The sequence below is a fragment of the Dromiciops gliroides genome, chromosome 3, assembly GCF_019393635.1.
Source record: "Dromiciops gliroides isolate mDroGli1 chromosome 3, mDroGli1.pri, whole genome shotgun sequence".
In the NCBI taxonomy this organism is placed as follows: Eukaryota; Metazoa; Chordata; class Mammalia; order Microbiotheria; family Microbiotheriidae; genus Dromiciops; species Dromiciops gliroides.
In genome coordinates, this window is record NC_057863.1 from 579,740,624 (window position 1) to 579,761,233 (window position 20,610).

The window sequence follows — 20,610 nt, forward strand, 5'->3', positions numbered from 1 at the left end:
AAAATATTTAGGATTACAGTGGAACACAATTGTAATTAAATCTAGTCATCAAAATAGTTTTAAAAGTTCACAGACGCTTTTCTGCCCGCTTCCCCCCTCCCCCCCCAAGCGCCGCTTCGGCTGCATCGAGCTCACACCGAGCTCCGCAGCACTAGCGCCGTAGCTGCCGCCTCCCTCCTTCCGCCGCCATGATCATCTACCGGGACCTCATCAGCCATGATGAGATGTTCTCTGACATTTACAAGATCCGGGAGACCACAAACAGGCTGTGCCTAGAGGTGGAGGGGAAGATGGTCAGTAGGACAGAGGGTACCACTGATGATTCACTCATTGGTGGAAATGCCTCTGCTGAAGGTCCTGAGGGTGAAGGAACAGATGCCACTGTAATCACTGGAGTTGACATAGTAATAAACCATCATCTGCAAGAAACTAGTATCACAAAAGAGTCCTATAAAAAGTACATCAAAGACTACATGAAATCAAAGGCAGACTTGAAGAGCACAAGCCAGATAGAGTAAAACCTTTTTTGACTGGAGCTGCAGAACAAATCAAACACATCCTTGCCAATTTTAAAAACTATCAGTTCTTCATAGGCGAAAACATGAATCCAGATGGCATGGTGGCTCTCTTGGACTTCCGTGAGGATGGTGTGACCCCATATATGATTTTCTTTAAGGATGGTTTAGAAATGGAGAAATGTTAACAAATTCGACTGATTACTTTGAATCACCTGTCGTCATAACTGGCTGCTGCTTTTTGTCAAGTACACAACACCAGGACTTGGACAAACTTGGACTGATGTCATCTTGAGCTTTATTCATTTATTTTTCATCTTGATTTATTTGGAGTGGAGGCATTGTTTTTAAAAACATGTCATGTAGGTTGTCTAAAATAAAACGCATTTAAACCCCCCCCCAAAAAAAAAAAAAGTTCACAGCCCCTAGGTTAAGAATTCCTGTTTCAGGGGAGAAGTTGCTAAGGACCATGACCTGAGGAATGATGATAAGAATAGTAAGAATTAACATACAATGCTTTAAGGTCTGTGAGGGATTGCAAATTCTTTCTTGAAGAGGGTGGTCATGGGCTAGGGCTATAGACATTCCAGGTATAGGATGAGCAGAGACCTGGAGATAGGAGAGTGCTGAGTACAACCTGGGGAATGGCAAATAGTTCAGTCTGGCTGGTAGTCAGAGCGTGCAGAGAGGACAGTGGTATGAGATAAGGCTGGAAATATAGGAGAGTGCCAGATTTTTGAGGGTCTTAAATGCAGAGCAAGGAAGTTGAAACTACTCTTAGAAAAGACAAATAATTCCAGTATCTTTGCCAAGAAAACCCCAAATGGGGTCACAGAAACTGAAACATAATTGAACAATAGGCAGTAGGGAGCTACCAAGTTGTATAGAGCAGGGCTTCTTAAACTTTTTTCATTTGCCAACCCCTTTATGCCTGAAAAATTTATGTGACCCCAGTTATAGGTATATAAAATAGCTACACATAACCTTTTACTGTTGCCAAATTTTTTGCAACCCCCACATTCAGTTACACAACTCCTTATGGAGTCAAGACCCATAGTTTAAGAAGCTTTGGTATAGATCAGAGGGTCAACATCACCATCATTACTATCGTTGACTTAGAGCTGGAAGAAACCTTAGTGGTTATCTAGATAAACCCCCCCCCCCCATTTTACTAATGAATAAACTGAGACCTCCTGTGATAGCACTAGGGGTGTGCATCCAAATACAAATTCAGGAAGTATCTACTATGTACAAGGTACAGGGCAGCCGGGTGGCACAGTGGATAGAGCCCTGGGCCTGAGACAGGAAGACCTCAGTTTAAATCCAACCTCAGGCATGCACTTGCTGTGTGACCCTGGGCAAGTCACTTCACCTGTTTGCCAGTTTCCTCATCTGTAAAATGGATGTAATAAAACCTCCCAAAGTTGTTGTGAGGATCAGATGAAATCATATTTATAAATTACTTAGCGCAATGCCTGGCACCTGATAGAGGCTTTACACTCATTCCCTTCCCCTGCCCCTGTCTCAGTCTCCAATCCATGTTTCACATCACCTTCAAAATAGCCACACTAATACGCAGGTCTGACCAGATGGCACCCTTGCTCAGAAACCTACAATGGTTCCCTCTTCCCTCTGGGATAAAACACAGCTCCTTAGCCTGGCATTTCAGGCCCTCCCCAGAATATTTCATTTGACTCCCCTCTATTCTAGCCCTCTCTTCTGATCTGCATGTTTGCCAGTCTCCTCCCCATCTGCCAAGCCCTAAATGTCATCCCTAAAATCAGCACTGCCTTTTTTCCTCCTCAGGACCCAGCTCAGGGGCCACCTCAGCCAGTCCTTCTTCCTTTTCTCATACCATTTGGGCTGGGGTTCTTTGCTTCCATCAGCTCTCTACCCTGTCTCACTCAGATTGAGTTACTTCTGTTAGATTGCCAATTCCTTCAAATTGAGCCACTAATATTCCTAACATTTGCCTTCTCAGTGCCTGGGACGGTAATAGTAGCTATGAGCTAACATTTTTATAATGCCACCGTGTGCCAGCCACTGTGCTAAGTGCTTTGCAACCGTTATCCCATTTGCCTTATTACTGTTGTTGTTGTTTTTATTCTTTTTTTTTTTTTTGCGGGGCAATTGGGGTTAAGTTACTTGCCCAGGGTCACACAGCTAGTAAGTGTTGAGTGTCTGAGGCCGGATTTGAACTCAGGTACTCCTGAATCCAGGGCCGGTGCTCTATCTACTGCGCCACCTAACTGCCCCTGTTGTTTTTATTCTTTGCCAGTGCAGGAGGCAGTTGAAGTAATCTAGGTACAAGGTGCCAGAGGCTTAATTAGTGGCCGTGGAAATGGTGAGGAGGGGGCAGAGGAGAGACATCCATCTCTCAGGTAGAATGGCGGGGTACCTGGTGCTGAGGAGTAAAGGAGAAGGAGAAGGTCACAGCTAACTAGGGCTTTGAGCCTCGCCGCCTTAAGGGACAACAGCCCGCCCACAGAAATGGGAAGATTAGGAGAAGGGATAGCTTGAGAAAGGAGTCACTCAGTCAAGCATTTCTCAGTTAACACCATGTACCAAGTGCTGATGAGGTGCTGAGGCTATAATGGCAAAGTTGTGGCGGTTTCTGCCATCAAGGGACTTTCTCTTGGCAGAAGTGACAACTTGCCCTCAAACATCAGAGCCACCTGCAGGTGACCTTCTGCCCCCTGGGCCAAGCCAGGCTTATCTCCTGAAGTTATGGAGCATTCTGCTGTTCCTAAAGGCATTTGCCTCCATGGCATTTGGTACTTTGATGGAAAACGAGTGGTCAGCCTATCAGGTGGGAATGTCTGGGTGTCCTTGTGAGAACAGACACTTCCCTCTGCTAACTCCCCTCTATAACACAGAATTCCCACACCACATCAAGGCAGCTTAGTGAGGCAGGTAGAACATTGGCTTTGCAGTCAGAATGCTTGACTTTGAGTCCCTGCTCTGCTACTTATCGGGTGACCCTGGACATGCCTGTTACCCCGGCCTCAGTTTCCTTACCTGTAAAATTAGGGAGTAGGGCTGGATCAACTTAAGATCCTTCCACCTCTGACAGACATTCTGTGAATCTGAGGAGGAGAGGGTGGGGAGCCAGAAGACCAGACTGGCCTCGGTGAGAAGGTTGATAGTCCAGAGAGTTGGGTGGTCATTTTCCCTGAATGAGTCTGGCCTCCTCTGTGTTGGGGCACCAGTCACCACACCACTTGTGGCTGGCTGCTGGGTGTCGGGGTTCCCAAATCCTCAGGTGGAAGAGGCAGTAAATCTGCAGTAACAGTAAACAAGTCTCCGGGCCCAGCAGCCAAAGGCTGCCTGTAAGCAACCATTATAAACACTGAGTGTCTGAGGCTGTCATAAACGACACTGTACCCTGCTCCTCTCTCATGTACAATTAAAACAATAAAACAAAGCAGAATGTGGCCAAACCCAGCTGTAAATCAGCTCTCCTCTCAGAGCAGTGCCTGAATAAAGATGAGCCTCGAGGGGCACAAGCCTGGCAAAGTCCCTTTTTGCTATCCCCCTCGCCCCTCCTCTGCAGCTGATCAGAGGGAACCAAAGTGGAGGGTCCAGGCTGTCCTATGAGCAGGGGCTTAATGACCTCCTCCCCCAATTCCCTCTCCCTGCCTCCCGCTAACCAAATTTCTGGTCTGCTTTAGCTGAGTAGCCCCTCTCTGTGTCTTCAGATAGGGGGAAGGACGATGCAGCCTCGAACATCCTTTGCCAGTGGACAAATGCCCTGGAGTTCGGGAGGTGGCTGGGAGCCCCCACTGGCGGTAATGGAGCTGCTATTTGTACCATCCCTCCCTTCCCTAGAACCCCTAAACACTCAGCCACACATTCACCTAGGTCAATTCAACCCCATTCAGGTCAATTCAGGAAAACTTTATTTTATACCTACTGTATACAAGACCCTATGCTCATTATTATGGAAGTAAAGATAAGAGGAATCATATGGTAGTAGAAAGGGCTTTAGACTTGGAATCAGAAAACCTGAGTTTGAATTCTGGCATTGGCACACACTAGCTATGTCACTAAAGATAAGTTACTCTCAGAATTTCAGTTTCCCCATCTTAAGATGAGGAGGATAATATTTGTACTACCTATCTCATGCTTTGTAAATCTTAAGGTGCTCGTAGAAATTTACGTTTTTGTTACTGTGAGACACAGTCCTCCTCAAGGAACTTACAATCTAGGATGAAAGATTCACCACATACCTAAGTAACTATAATAATATTAAACAGTAACATAGTCATGGAAGAAAGGAACACTATGCCGTGGCTTTTGCAAGTAAGAAAAGCTTCTTTCCAAGTGGAAGGCTATTGATGGAGGAGGGGTTGAGTCTTGAAGGATAGATCAGGTTTTTTTGTTTGTTTTGGGTTTTGGGTTTTGGGTTTTTTTATGGGGATAGATCAGTTTTGAGGGGGAAAGGGCTGATCAAGGTCTTCCAGCCATAGGGAACAGCAGGTATTTAGGCAAGAATGTTCAGGTTGGGGGGCAGCTAAGTGGCACAGTGGATGGAGCACCAGCCCTGGATTCAGGAGTACCTGAGTTCAAATACGGCCTCAGACACTTGACACTTACTAGCTGTGTGACCATGGGCAAGTCACTTAACCCCCATTGCCCTAAGAAAAATAAAAAAAAGAAAAGAAAAAGGGCTTGTTGCCTTATCAACATTGGGGTAGCTAGGTGGTGCAGTGGATAGAGCACCGGCCTTGGAGTCAGGAGTACCTGAGTTCAAATCCGGCCTCAGACACTTAACACTTACTAGCTGTATGACCCTGGGCAAGTCATTTAACCCCAATTGCCTCACTAAAAAAAAAAAAAAAAAAGAATGTGCAGGTTGTGGACAAAGAGTAGTCTGGTTTGACTGTAAGAATAGAGGTCATGGAAAGAACTTCTATGTCAAGGCTAAAAAGCTACACTGGTGCCCAATCACACACAGCCTTAAATGCCAGGCTCAAAAGTCTGCTTCTTGTCTTGAGGCCCTTGGGGAACTATTACAGGAGAACGTGATCAGGGCTGGACTTAGCCCAGATGCAGAGATCCAGGGAGAAGGCCGTTCCAGTGGTCCGTGTAGCAGGGATTGAGACTTGGGGTTGAATGGGGACCATGGAGACAGCAAGGAGGGCATGGAAACAGAATCGGAAAGAGCATTAGAGATATAGGACACAAATAGGATAGGATTTAACCTAATGAATTCTTCTACTGAGGACCCAAGAAGAGAAGATGTTCTGAAACTGCCACTGGAAAGATATGGGTTAGGGAGAAGAGGAATTTTCTATACTATGACACCTCATTCTACTGAGGTATTAAAGTATCAGGGAGCCCCATCTCTCTAGAATAGCTTCTTATATCCCTAGGGGCCTTCTTGCTTCTCCACTTTTCCTAGGATAACCACCTTTTCTACAATTAGATTGGCCTGCTCACTGCTCTGGCAATGCAAGAGACTCCTACCTTCTGCCATACTTTTGCTTACACTGTTCCCTGACCTGAAATGCACATGCCCCACCCTTGTCCTTCTAGTACAGCTTGCATCCAACACCTCTTTTGTGGAATTTGCCCAAACTACTCCAGTTTTCAGTAAGTTTGTCTCTGCTGAATTTCTATTGTACATTCTCTGTGAGAGAAAATATGGTGTAGTGGGAAGAGCACTGAACTGGGTGTCAGACTCGGATTCCAGTCCCGGTTATAGTCCAAGATCAGGGAAAGGTGACTGGAGGCAAGTTACTTCCTTGTTCTGGGCCTCCCTTTTATCATATGCAAGTGTCCTCTGCTGATTAGACCATCTTTAGAGAATTGTGTTTGTTTCTGGGATCATATTTTGGGAAGGACACTGACAAACCAGAATGCATTTAGAAGAGGGGGACTAGGATAGGAAAGACCATATTAGCTGAAAAGACTTGATAGCTGTCTTCTAGAACCTGAAGAAGATATAGGGATTAGATGACTTCCATTTGGTCACAAAGGTCAGAACTAGGAACAGTATGCTGGTGGTGGTTGTAAGGAAAAAAGGCCAAACCTAGCTGTGTTACCGTGGGCAAGAACTGCAGTGTCGGGGCAGCTAGTTGGCACAGTGGATAAAGCACTGGCCCTGGATTCAGGAGGACCTAAGTTCAAATCCAGCCTCAGACACTTGACACTCACTAGCTATGTGAACCTGGGCAAGTCACTTAACCCTCATTGCCCCACAAAAAAAAAAAAGAACTGCAGTGTCAGAGCTGGAAGGGACTCTTAGAGTCAATCTAGTTTAGTCATTCAGTCAGCAAGCCTTTATTAAGCACATGTGTCAGACACTATGCTAAACACTAAAGACAGGAAGACCCCCCAAAAAATCTCTGCCCTCACAAAGAACTTAGATTCTATCCAGGAAGCCACACATATCCATACAAATAAACTCAAAGGATTTACGAGGCTATTTGCAAAATAATTTTACTCACAGCTTTGGAGATTGGGTAAGGACTCATATAGGAAATGATTCTTGAACACAGCTTTGAGGGGTGTTATTAAGATTTCCAAGAGGCAAAGAGGACATTCCAGTAGTAGGGGATGGCCTTTGTCAAGGTACAGAGGTGAGAGATGTGGAAGGAACTTCTGCCAGCTGCTAATGCAGGGGCTGCTGGCCTTTGACCTCTCACTCAGGTTGTTGCTAATGAATGACTAAGGGAAAGTGAGCCACTTCTTCACATGAGGACTTCCCCACTGGAGTCTCCAGTGGTGTGGGACCCTCAGATTCATCCCACAGTGGGGGAAGCTTGTTTTGCTTTCCTAACCCTGGCTGTTGGGCTTATAAATACTATAAAATGAGTGGCCCATTTACACCAGATAGTAGAAGAGGGAACGTATCCAGGAGGCGAGCGTGGTCAGCAGTGTCAGATATTACAGAGAAAGGTCAAGAAGGATGAAGAGAAACAACCATCAGATTTGACAGTTAAAGAGATCATTGGTAACTTTGGAGAAAGCCACTTCAGTTGAGTGATGAGGTTGGAAGCCAAATTACATACAAGAGGTTGAGAAGTGAGTTGGTGAAAAGGAAGTGAAGGGACAAGTGTAGATAGCTTTTTTTTCTTGGAGTTTATCTTTGAAAGGTAGGAGAGATACAGGGTGATGGCTTGTGGGAATGGTAGTCATATGAAAATTTGGGGATTTGCTTTTTGGTTTGGTTTGTCTTTTGTAACTGAGGAAATCTGTACATATTTATGGCTAACAAGGAAGAAGCTAGTAAATAGAGAGATATTAACAGAGAGGAAATTATCATGATCTGCCAGAGGAGGCAGGAGGAGAGGATCATGGGTACAGATAGCGGGATTGACCTTGGTGGAGGGGAGGGCCATCACAAATTGTAGCAGGGAGAGAAGGGGGAAGGGGAAGTAAAGGAAGACATAAAGGGATTTAAGATGTAGAGAAGGGCCCCTATTTTCTCAAATGTGAAATATTTGATTATTTGAGAATATGAAAGAAGACCCTCTGATGAGAGGGATTGAGAATTTTGAGGAGAGAAGAGTTTTGGAATAGTCACTATGGGAAATGAGAGTAGCAATTAGGGGGGAATAAAAGGTTTGCTTCGCAGTAGAGAAGGCCTGGTTGAGATGAGATCATTTGTAGTAGACCCGGTCAGCATGGTTATGACATCTAAAGGAAGAGGTAGATGGTGGGGATAATCTAGGGTGGGGGGTTGGCAATGGAACAAGAAGCAAAGGATTTGGGAGTAAAGGACAGCCTACAGTTGATCTGGTTAACTGTTGGATCAAGATTAGGAAGGAAAGTGAAGCTAGAGATCAGAATAATGCCTATGGGGTGGAAGGACTAGGGGTCATGGGGAGGGTGTGACTCCTCTCTGGTGGTTTTACAAATAGGGAAACTCAGATTCAGAAAGTGATTTGGCTGAGGTCACACAGTATATTGAACTAGGGAACTTAGCCTGGAGAGAAGAATAGATTTATGGAGACATAATCTGACTTCAGGTATTTGAAGAACTCTTATAGAGAAAAGGGCTTGGGCTTGTTAGACTTTTGTATCAGAGGGTAGCACTAAGAGCATTAGTTTGGCTTTGAGGATAAATTTTCTGACCATTACAAATGTCTACAAGGACAGTGCCTCATTTTGGTAGGTAGTGAGAGCCTCGCCATTGGAGATGTTCTTTGAGAATGTTATAGAGCGGGGCAGCTAGGTAGCACAGTGGATAAAGCACCAGCCCCGAATTCAGGAGGACCTGAGTTCAAATCTGACCTCAGACACTTGACACTTAACTAGCTGTGTGACCCTGGACAAGTCGCTTAACCCTCATTGCCCTGCAAAAAGAAAGAAAGAGAGAGAATGTTATAGAGGGAAATCTTCCTCTCACAGTAAAAGGGATGCACTTGATAATGTCTGAGGACTCTCCTAGCCCTAATATTATATGAGATTCTGTGTTCTATTTAATTAGTGTTTATTTCATTAGCATGTATTTTTCTCCCTAATGGGAATAGTCTTCAGTCCTTGGATCCTTGATCTCATCAATGTGGTTACCCTCTCTACTAGTACAGCCCCAAACCTCCCCGGGTCTTTTCCTTTAAATCCTCCACAAAGGATCTGACCATCTCCATAGTCTGGTTGTTTTCTCTGTTGATAGCAGTGCAAGTTGTACATTTTTTATTCATCATCCTTGCTGTATCCCCACCTGTTCTAGTCATGCATAAAATAATAGAGCTGAAGCCAAAAAGGGACCTTAATCTAATCCAGCCCAACCCCATTCTGAAAACCTAGTACAGCTAAATAACTTGCCCAAAGTCACACTGCTAGTTAAAGTCACAGCGCAAGGAATTTGAACTCAGGGCCTGTGACTCCAGCTTTGTCCCAATGCCCTTGATTCATGGTTTCTTACACTTCTACTCATGTCATTGGCCCTACTTAAAAGGCATCTTTCCCTTTGAGTCACCTGTCATTTTGATTCTTAAGAAGATTATGATAATGTTATTTATGACTGTGCAGCTTCACCAGGAACATATTCGTATTGAAGACTTGCAGTAGGGACTACCTTAAGATCATTGAAAGCATTGCAGAATTCCTCCAGTGAAATCCAGCCTGAGCTCCGTTCCTCATTGTCCATTACAGCACATGGGGGAATGACTTAGTCAGGAAGACCTGGTTTCATAGCCTTGGACATTTGTTATCTGTGTGACCCTGAACAAGTCACCTAACCTTTATCTGCTGCAGCCTCCTCATCTCTAAAATGGAAATAATAATAATAATAGCACCTACCTCCCAGGGTCGTTGTGAGTATAAAATGAGATAATGTTTGCAAAGTGTTTTGCAGTCCTTAAAAGCAGTATATAAATAAATCCTAGCTATCCAGGATAGATACGCCAATGGGCTAGGAATAGCAAATGGACCTGTGATTAGTGTAGTATAAATTAAGTATCAGAAACTCCCTCTACCAAAGCATCTTGACACCTTTTCTGCAGTTTGCAGCCGTAGAGAGCTGCCTGTAGCACCAAGAGATTCAGCGACTTCTTCATGGTCGTACAACCAGAATGCATCACAGGCAGAACTTAACCCAGCTCTTCCTCCACTGTGCCACACCGGCTCTCTGCCTCTCAGATGGGAGGTCAAAATCTCATCATGATGCATTCTTCATCCACTTGGTTTGTTCTGTATAAATTGCTAGGGATCTTGTGATTAATGCAAATATAAAGCCCTGAACAGAGAAGGGCATACCAAAATGCATCTCTCCAGAATCCCTCACAGCACCTAGCAGAGCTCCCTAGGACCTACTTGTACATTTGTTGTTTGATTGGCTGAGTTCCCAAGTCCTGCCCATAACTATGAAAGAATTGTAAGGAACAATGTTGTCATCTTCAAGAAGGCAGAAATTAGCTGTGTTTGTCTCAGCCCTGGGGATCTTTTAACATACTGTGAGCTATCCATGTGAGAGGTCTATACCACTGAAAAGCCAAGGGAGGAGGGGGCAGCTAGGTGGTGCAGTGGATAAAGCACTGGCCTTGGATTCAGGAGGACCTGAGTTCAAATCCAGCCTCAGACACGTGACTCTGGGCAAGTCACTTAACCCTCATTGCCCTGCAAAAATAAAACAAAACTAAAAAAAAAAAAAAAGCCAAGGGAGGACTGTGAACAGCGTGTGTCAGGGGAGAAAGGCAGGTCTCCCAGGCCTTGTTGAATCCCCAGGAGACCTAAGATGACAAGTGAGAGAACTGATTCATATTGAGCCTGTATACTGCAAGAGTGATGGCCAGAGTGAAGTAGGTGGCAGGACCTTCTGTCCCCAGCCATGATCAGATCCTATCTGATGCAGAGGTCAATTCTGAGTGGCATATTTTAGGAATGATACTGACAAACTGTAGCGTGTCCTGCAGAAGAGAGTGTCCATGATGAGAAGTTAACAGGACATCATGCTCTTGGAGGATTGGGTGGAAGAACCAAAAAATAATTAGCCTGGAAAACAGGAGGCTTGGGTGGGGGTATGTGTGGCACACTAGCTGGCTTCAAATATCAGAAGTGTCATAATTGGAAGAGGGGTTGGAATTGTTCTCCTTGTCCCCCACAGAGCAGAGCTGGGAGCATTGACAAAAGTGGCAACACTTTTTTCTCAGTATAAGAACAAACATCCTAACTAACCATAAGAGCTGTCCAGAAGTAAAAGGCCCTGCCCCGGGTGGAGGGGTGAGCTTCTGCCTCTGAAAGCCATCAAGTAGAGAGCGGCTGACCACCTGGTACAATGTTATTGGTCCTCAGTAGGCATCTGTGGTACTGACCTGGGGGCAGAGCCAGGTATGGACTCCTGGTGTGGTCAGAAGTCCTTCCTGGCTGTATGAACACTGTTGGCAACTAACCTCTTGTCCTCCATTTCCCCATCAGTACAAAAGGAATACCTACTTCAGAGAGTAATTGTAGAGATCAAATAAGATGGCACAAAGCATAACTGTGTAAACTATGGAATGCTAAAGAAGTGTCAGACACTACTTTAATGATGAAGATTCTCTCATTTTAGGGCTTCCCACAGAGTTGTCCAGCCTCGCCCATGTGGGTTAGCTGGACTTTAGGACCCATGCCCCCATTCACCTCCATCCCTGTGGCCAGGGCCCCCTTTATAACTGGGACTGGCAGATGAGGCTGTTTCATAGCCATAAGAGTCACTTAGATTGTTAAGGAATTGTGTGTATGTATCATCTTATTTGAGCCTCAGAACCCTCCCTGTGAAGAAGGTGGTGTCCCCATTACAAATAGCAAGGAGGGCAGCAGCTAGGTGGTGTAGTAGATAGAGCACTGGCCCTGGATTCAGGAGGACCTGAGTTCAAATCCGGCCTTGGACACTTGACACTTGATAGCTTTGTGACCCTGGGCAAGTCACTTAACCCTCATTGCCCTGCAAAAAAAAAAAACAACAACAGCAAATAGCAAGGAGATTCAGTTATCAAATGACTTGCTCAAGGACATATAGCCACTTTAACTTCACTTTCTGCAAAGAAACTTCACAACTCCTTTGCAGCTGCATAACCTGCATTCAAGAGTTTGGCCAGGCATTCAGCAGATATTCCCCAGCCCCCTGCTCTCTGCCCAGATCTTTGCCAGGTACAGTGCAGCATGTCAAGCTCACAGTCTGACTGGGAAGTTCAGGCTCGTTCTGAGTACAGGAAGGACACTGGAAAACTGTGAAGGGTCCTGAGGGGGACTGTGTCTGCTTAAGAGTCCAGGAACAGTATAACAACTGTTACTTTTGGTTTTTTAATGGTATAAAAGCAGCACGGAGGAGGGGAAAGAGCCCTGAATCTGAATCCCAACATTACTGTAGTAAATGAGCCTCCATCTCCTCATCTGTACAATGGAATAACAATGCTTGCCCTCCCATCGCTTACCTCCAAAGAATGTCCTCAGGATCAAAGGAGATGCAAGAAGGGAAGGAAGGCTCTGAAACCTTAAAGTGTTCAGTTAAGGTTCTGTATTGGTCTGCTTTAGTCTTGGGATCCTGTAATGTCCTAGTTGGAAGGGAAGAAAATTCCGAGAGCATCTTGTCCAGCCCCCATGCCCGGACAAGAGGCCCCTATTCCCAACAAGTGGGATTTCAGGGTGAGCGATTGAGGGATCAAGGGACTTTGGAGATTTAGTCCAGCCTATCATGATAGTTACAGATGAGAAAACCGAGGCCAACATAAAGTTACTGTAAGCCAGGACATGAACACCATTCTTTGGACTCTAAGGGAGATCTCCTTGAACAGGGAATTCACTATTTCTATCATGGCCCCATTCTGTTTTGGGATCACTCTAATTATTAGGAAAACTCATCCATCCTGCCCCCATTGCTGACCGAGTCTAATCCCCCTTCCATGTACAGCCTTGCAAATACTTAAAGACAACTATACATTTCTTTCTTGTTTTAAGCTTCATTGATGCCCTTTGTTTTCACATCAGTCATTTCCTGATATACCAAACTGCCTATCTCACACATACACCCCTACCCTTATTGAACTTTAATTGAAAAACAACTAAGGACGGCTTCAGACACTTGATGCTTGCTGGCTGTATGACCCTGGGCAAGTCACTTAACCCCCAACAACAATAATAATAATGAAAAACAACTAAGGAAAATTCACCCACACATAGACCTTGTCTGGTGATGTATAACACATTCCAGCCCCATAGTGTACCACCTCTCCAAGGAGGGAAGCACTTCTATTAATTTGGTCTAAAGTTACTGTTTGACCCTTTATTGATATCAGGCTTAGAATCTGCTTTCCTCACTCCCCCATTTTATAGTTGGGGAAAATGAAACCTAGAGAGAAAAATCACGATGACAGAGAAAGAGAGAGAGTACACAGGAGCGCACTTGGAGGTTACAAAGCCCTGTTTACATACGTGAAGCCAGAGATCAAAGCCAAACTGTGAAATCAGTCATGTATTCAGGTTGGAGACTCAGCTGGACCACTGGCACAGAGGAGTTTTGTGAGCTTAGTCACAGAACCTCACAATGCCCCTGCAGGCTTGGTGGGTGACAAAGGGAGCCTGAAGCATTGCCACCCTTCTGCCAGCATGGACAGAATAGTTAGACAGCAGGCACCAGGTCACATAGAACCTCTGCCTTTGACCAGGCCAACAGCAAGCTCAGTCCAAGAGCAGTTTGGACAGCCTCATTCTTTCTTTTTCAGAAATATTACCCTATTGCTCATGTGGCCCTTTCTTCCCCTGAAATCAGCACTGTAACCTTCTCCAGTAGGAGTCACATGACTGCCCACCAGCTCACCGATGTGCCAATGAACAATAGAATGTCAATGCATAATGCATGTTGGTCGACTTTATTTTAGACAAAATATATCAGCCAATGAAGTTAATTGTTTCTGTCTCTCCTCAGTTCCTCAAACCAATATGTTTCCATTGGGTGGGGGAGATAGGCCAGGGCAGTAAGTTGTATTAATTCTCTAGTTGACATGTTTTATTAAAAAGAATAAATTCTGTTGCATTTATAAAAATAAGGAGAGGGTAGGAATGAGTAGAAAAGAGCCTGTGTTGTGAGTTGTCTTTTTTCAAAAACGATTTACATATTTTGTGTATAAATATTTTTTCATCAAAAGTTCGAAATCAGGGCTGGGTCCCACACACTGAACAAAATATATTAGAGACATTTATATGGATAGCAGGAAGGGAGACAGAGGGCTGAAATTTTCCAGGCACCCGGTGATTGATGGGGGCCGAGGCTCCCCCTGACGCTTTATTGAGTTTCCGATGATTATCTCTCGCCAAGACATTTTTTACAGATGACGGCCGAGCTGTCACAATGGACCATGGGGGAAAAAAAACCAACAATAATAACACTTTAATCTTTTTACTGCACTGCTCCCTAGTATCTCAGATTCATCTTCCCTGACGCACGCAGTTCATTATTCAGCCCCTCCCTGGATGGGAAATAAAGGAAAATACACACACACACACATGCATTCACATATGAGTACTCACACATACACAAGCATGCACAAGTCGTGTGTGTGTGTGTGTGTTTGTGTGTGTGTGTGAAAACATATATACCACCTCAAACCTGGAGAGGGGAAGAATTTATTGTTCTTTTTGTAAGTGTTGAGGTTTATTAGCAGCAATGCTGGCTTAACTTGGAATTGGCTATTAATTACAGCATTTCATATTTGTTTTTTATGGGAAGTTTTTAAACCTCTTCAGAAGGAAACAGAAGAGAGGGAGACAGGTCAGGTGTAAGGAGTCTCTCTTAGAGCACAGGAACCAGTGTTGGCCAACCACTACCAGGACCACAACAGAGAGGTCTGAGGCCTCCCTCTGGTTATGGAACTTATTACAAGGATGCTCTTGAATGGAGAAAGTGATTCTTTGGTTAAAATTTAGAGATAGCACCAGAACCCTAGAATTGAAAGAAGAAAAATAGTTCAAGTGATAAGGAGCTTCCTACCTGAATCAGATTGAAGTTGAACACAAACTTTGCTTCCCACACCATCACATTTATTTTTGTAGCCCTTTATGTTATAAAATGCTTTATGTAAATTTTTCATTTGCTCCTCATAATAAACCTGTGAGATAGGTAGTATAAGTAGTATTTCGATTAGTATCAGTAGTATTTCAGTTTTACAAATGAGCAGGTCATCTCATTCAACTCCTATCTTTTCCAAAGGAAGGAAACCGAAGACCAGAGGTTAAATGATTTGTTCAAGGTCATATAAGTAGCAAATGAGTGAGTTAGAACTTCAACTCAATTTCTCCAAAATAAAGGGCACATAACCAGTTAGAGAGCCAGCTAAGATGGCTTGGAGAACAGGCCCAGAGGAGCCCAGCTCCCTCACACATATTCCAGAAAAGATTTTTTTTTAAGAGCATCAGACTGAATAATAATCAAGAAATATAAAGAGAAAGTGCAGTAAGTACCTTTCTCTGTGCCTTCTTTCATCCCAGAACTACACAGACAACCAGAAGTCTGTGGACACTTGGAAAAGGGTCCTGCCGGTAAAGCCAGTGCAAGCAAGATTAACCAGCTAGAAGTCTCCCCTTGAAGACCAGAGACTCCAAGAGTACCTGAAGCCTGCAGCACTCTGTACCTAAGGAGAAAATACTATACCTGTATAAGGAAGACATGCAACCAAGGAGCCACCCACTTGAGGAAGTGGAAGTTAGCAACAGGAGCCCAAGAAATCAGGACCAAAGAGTGCCTATCCCCACTGCCCCTCAACTCCCCATCCAGAAGTTCAGGAGGGGATGAGCCTGGCACTGGAACAAAATCCTAAATCAGGAACTAATAGCGAAAGTATAAGTAAGCAAAAGTAGATACAAAGGCTATAAAGAAGCATTATGGATCCAGAGATACCTGAGAGAAAAACCCAGAGGAAGAGAATAATGCTAACAACTTCAAACAGAAGCTATGAGGAGGAAATGGCTTGGCCACAAGGACTATGAGAGAACCTAAAAGAAAAAAAAATGAAGAACTAGGGTGAAAAACTTAACTAAAGTAGCACAGATCAAATAAATCAGTGACTTAATAAAAAAAGAAATATTAGAACAAAATCAATAGATTGAAAAAAATAGAAGAAAGTATAATAATGTATGTACTACCAAAAATGACTGGTCAAGTAGAGATGATTTAAGGATCATTGAACTTGCCAAAAACTATAATTAAAAGGATGGATCATGTATTTCAAGAAATTATAGATTGAACTGCACAGATCTATTAGAAGCAGAAGACAAAGAGTTGCTTCCCTAGATCATGGCTGTGAGGACTGGTCTAGAAGCAGGACCAGAGGTCTGGAGTAGCAGTGGTACTGCTACTCTTATGACTCTGTGCTTATCTGCCCATTGGTGATTTAGGAGGACCTGAATTCAAATCTGGCCTCAGACTCTTGACACTTACTAGCTGTGTGACCTTAGGCAAGTCACTTAACCCCAATTGCCTTACACATACACCCCCAAAAATGGCTCTCAAAATATTTTTTAAATACAAGTCTGTGGATCCTCAGGTTAAACATCCCTGTTGTAAACCAATATTCATAATGAATACTGTTGTAAAAATATTGAAAAAATATTAGCAAAGACTATGACAATATTTTTTAAGTTATGCACTGTGACTAGATTGGATTTATATCAGGATGCAGAATTAGTTCAATGTTCAAGAAACTACAAACTATAAGACCACATTAATAACAAACAAAAAAACCAGTTAAAATCACATTATCATATAAGAGAACCCAGAAGAGACTTCTGACATAAATACAACATCCATTTATTCAAGACTACTAAAACCAAAGAAATAAATAGACCTTGCCTTAAGAAAGAACCAGCATTATAGACTCTGGAGGCCTTTGCAGTAAGATCAAGGGTAAAGCAAGGATTTCATTTCATTATTTATTTTTGGCATTCTCTTCTTTTTTTAATTTTGAGTTTCAAATTTTCTTCCACCCCTTTCCCCCCCACATTGAGAAGGCAAGCAATATTATATCAATTATATATGTCAGATCATGCAAAATGTATTTTCACATTAGCCATATTTCCAAAAAAAGCAAGAAAAATAAAGCAAGAAAATTACATTTCAGGTTACACTTAGAGTTCATCAGTTCTACTCTCTCTGGAGGTAGATAGCATCTTTTCATCTTGAGTTCTTTGGACTTATCTTAGAACATTGTATTGATCAGCACAGCCAAGTCTTTCACAGTTGATCATCATCACAACATTACTGGTATGGTGCACCATGATCTCCCAGTTTTTCTTACTTCACTTTGCATCTTCCCATGTTTTTCTGAAACTACCACCCCTCAACATTTCGCACAGCACAACAGTATTCCTTCACAATCACATAACACAACTTGTTTAGCCATTCCCCAAATAATGACCATCTCAATTCGAATTCCAATTTGCTACCATGAAAAGAGCTGCTATAAATATTTTTGTACATATAGGTCCTTTTCCTTTTTCTTTGAGATATAGACCTAGTAGTGGCATTTCTGGATCAAAGGGTAAACAGAGTTTTATAGCCCTTTGGCATAGTTGTATAAAACAAGAATTTATTACCAAACAAGAGATAGAGGGCATTATGGGATATAAAATGGGTAGTTTTGATTGTATTAAATGTAAAAGGTTTTGCACAAACAAAACCAATGCAGCTAAGATTAGAAGGAAAGCAGAAAATTGGGAAGAAAAATTTACACCATCTTTCTCTGATAAAGGCCTCATCTCAGATATACGTTCATAGTACAATGGTTCTTTCTCTGGATGTGGATAGTAAACTTGATCATTAGTCCTTTGAATTTGTCTTGTATCATTGTATTGCTGAGAACAGCTAAGTCATTCATAGTTGATCATCAAATAATGCTGCCATTGCTAGGTACGATATTCTCCAGATTCTGCTCATTTCACTTCATACAAGTTCATATAATTCTTTCCAGGTTTTTCTGAAATCCACCTGCTCATCATTTTTTATTCCAGTACGTTCATATACTACAACTTGTTCAGCTACTCCCCAGTTGGTGGGCGTCACCTCAATTTCCAATTTTTTGACCAAAGAGCTGCTATAGATATTTTTATGATCTCTTTGAGAAACAGACCTAATAGTTGTATTGCAGAATCAAAGGGTATGCACAGTTGGTTGCCCTTTGGTTATAGTTCTAAATCTAAATCACTATTGCTTAGAGAAATGCACATTAAAGCCACTCTGGGATACCACCTCTTACCTATGAGACTGGCTAATATGACAGAAAGGGGAAATGATAAATGTTGGAGGGGATGTGGAAGAATTAGGACACTAATACACTGTTGTTAAAGCTGTGTTCACAACCATTCTAGAGAACAATTTAGAACTATTAAAAAAAATAGGTATGATTTTATCAATGGAGACAACACTAAAGAAGATGCATTCTTATCTTGCTCTAGTATCTTATGGACTTTCCATCTGACTTGTCCCTAAAACCTTCTATGTGAATCGTCTACTGTTCCTCTGCCTTGAATACCCATCTTCATTCTTGCTTCACCACTTGAATTTCTCCATATCCTTTAAAGCCTTCCAGGAAGCCTTTCCTGCTTCCCGCATCTCACACTTCACAACAGAACTTTGACCCCCTCATGTCATATTACATGTTACTGTGGTATACATGTTTGTGGATCTCATTTTCCTTTTGTATAGATGACATATACACGTGTGTGACTGTGCACACATGTGCACCTTATCCCAAACAAGGCTATAAGTTTCATGAGGGCAAAGAATCCCATTTTACTTAAACTTTACTTTTTCCTCAATGTTTTGTACAGTGCTCTGCACACAGTAGGCCCTTAATAAGTGGTTGTTTTATTTTTTACTTTTGCGAAGGTAAAATCCACAGGATGTAATCATAAAAGGAAAAGGAAGAGTCAGAGATGACTTAAGTTTTAAGCCGGCATGCACTGGAGACACTGTTAGCAGACATGGGGAAATTAGGAGAAGGCTTACATTTGGGGGGCAAGATATAGAGTCCAGATGTTGTCAGGTCTGTTAAATTTAAAGTGCCAGCAGGGGAGTGTTGGGGTGCCCTTTTATATATAAAAGTTGTTCATAAAATGGGTGTGGCATCAGAGACTATAGCATTTTAGGCTTGGTCTTCCTAAAAGCCCAGTGATACAGAAGCAATAATCCCTGCCCCAGTTGACAGGAAGGAGACCCGGTGAGGATCAGTGACTTCTCTGTATCCTGTAGGAAGTTAGTGACAAAGCCAGGATTAGAATCCAAGCTGCTTCCACAGAACCACCATCTATAGTACTGAGACAAGTAGGAAACAGACTTCAGGAATATTTAGAGGATGATATATGTACAAATAATAGTCATATAAGTGGTAAATACTATGAGGAGACCTGTATAGTGGGTTAAGAAGAGTCATGGGACTTGTTGCATTGTGGTCCTCTAGGCACACATGTGCTAGCATCTTCTAGTCAGGCCATGATGATGGATCCTTAAGGCACAATGTTCACTAGCTAGAGCCGGAGTAATAATCCTGGCAGAAGTCAGTGCAAAGGTCTGGGGCTATTCAGCCTGCCCTCCTCTGCCTCCCCTAAGTCAGAATGGAAGGAAAAGTCTATATGAGAAGAGGGAACCTAGCAGTAGGGCCAGAGGCACCCAGTCTACCCTGCCATGCACCAGTTAAGGGGGTGGGGGAGGTGTCTTTTATGGGAGGCTTTGCAAATAACTCAGTAGTCGAGCAGCCATTTGGAAAGGCTACTGTACCCTCCTCTCTGTGTCACCAGATGTCCAGGGATCTTGGATAATTTACTTTCCCTCCAGGGTAGGCCTGCCTACTCAGCTGCTAGCCTACCACTTCACAGCCACCCTAGGACCATAGGGGCTGGGACATTAGAGACTCTGGTCCAGTGCCTTTATTTTACCAAGGGAGAAAATAATACTTGGAAAGGCTAAGAGCTATGTCCATGGTCACACAGATAGGAAGAAGCAGATCGAGGATTCTGATCCAAGACTTGTGCTTCCATCTGCCGGCCCACTTTAAGCTGTACCACTCTAAATGAGATGGAGGAAAAACAAATACAAACCAGAAAGTGACCAGATAAGGGTGAAATGAGATCTCCCCTCAGTGCCAACACTGTCATGGAAGGAGCTATTCCCCAAAGTGAATCTTCTATGTAAAGCTTCGCTCTGCAGGGTTCAAAATGTTTTAAAAGTTTTATGGCATCATTCTGCAGTAGCTTACACAAGAACCGTAAGACCCATTCACCTTTATATGGCACTTTAAGGTTTACAGGAAGCTTTAAACCCTGTGAATTAAAGCCAAATGTCATGATTTCCAAAAAACAGAAGAGAGTGGAGTCTGCACACTGTGTAGATCACTGAAATTAGCATAGATACTGAGTACAGTTTTGTCTCTTTATGAACAAAGAAACTGAGGCTTAGAGAGATGAAGTGATTTGCCTAAGCTCATATACAGCCAATGTACTTCAAATAAATCCCCATCAGAGCTAGGATCCAAACTCCCTTCTCCTTATTCCTAACTCTTTCTGCTACTTGTCCTACTTCTGCAGTTACACTGTGATGCCTCAGTGTAGCAGAGCAGGTGGATCCCTGAAATCAAGCCCCAGCTCTTATATTAATTCACAGAATCATGGAATCACCGAA

The 20,610-nt window shown here is 43.1% G+C and overlaps 1 protein-coding gene and 1 pseudogene across 2 annotated transcripts in view; both read left to right on the forward strand.

Annotated features, from left to right (window-relative positions):
• The window catches only part of CLPB (caseinolytic mitochondrial matrix peptidase chaperone subunit B), a 190,186-nt gene that overhangs the window by 66,219 nt on the left and 103,357 nt on the right, over window positions 1-20,610 (forward strand). The window lies entirely within an intron of this gene.
• Window positions 174-910, forward strand: LOC122746922 (annotated as a pseudogene).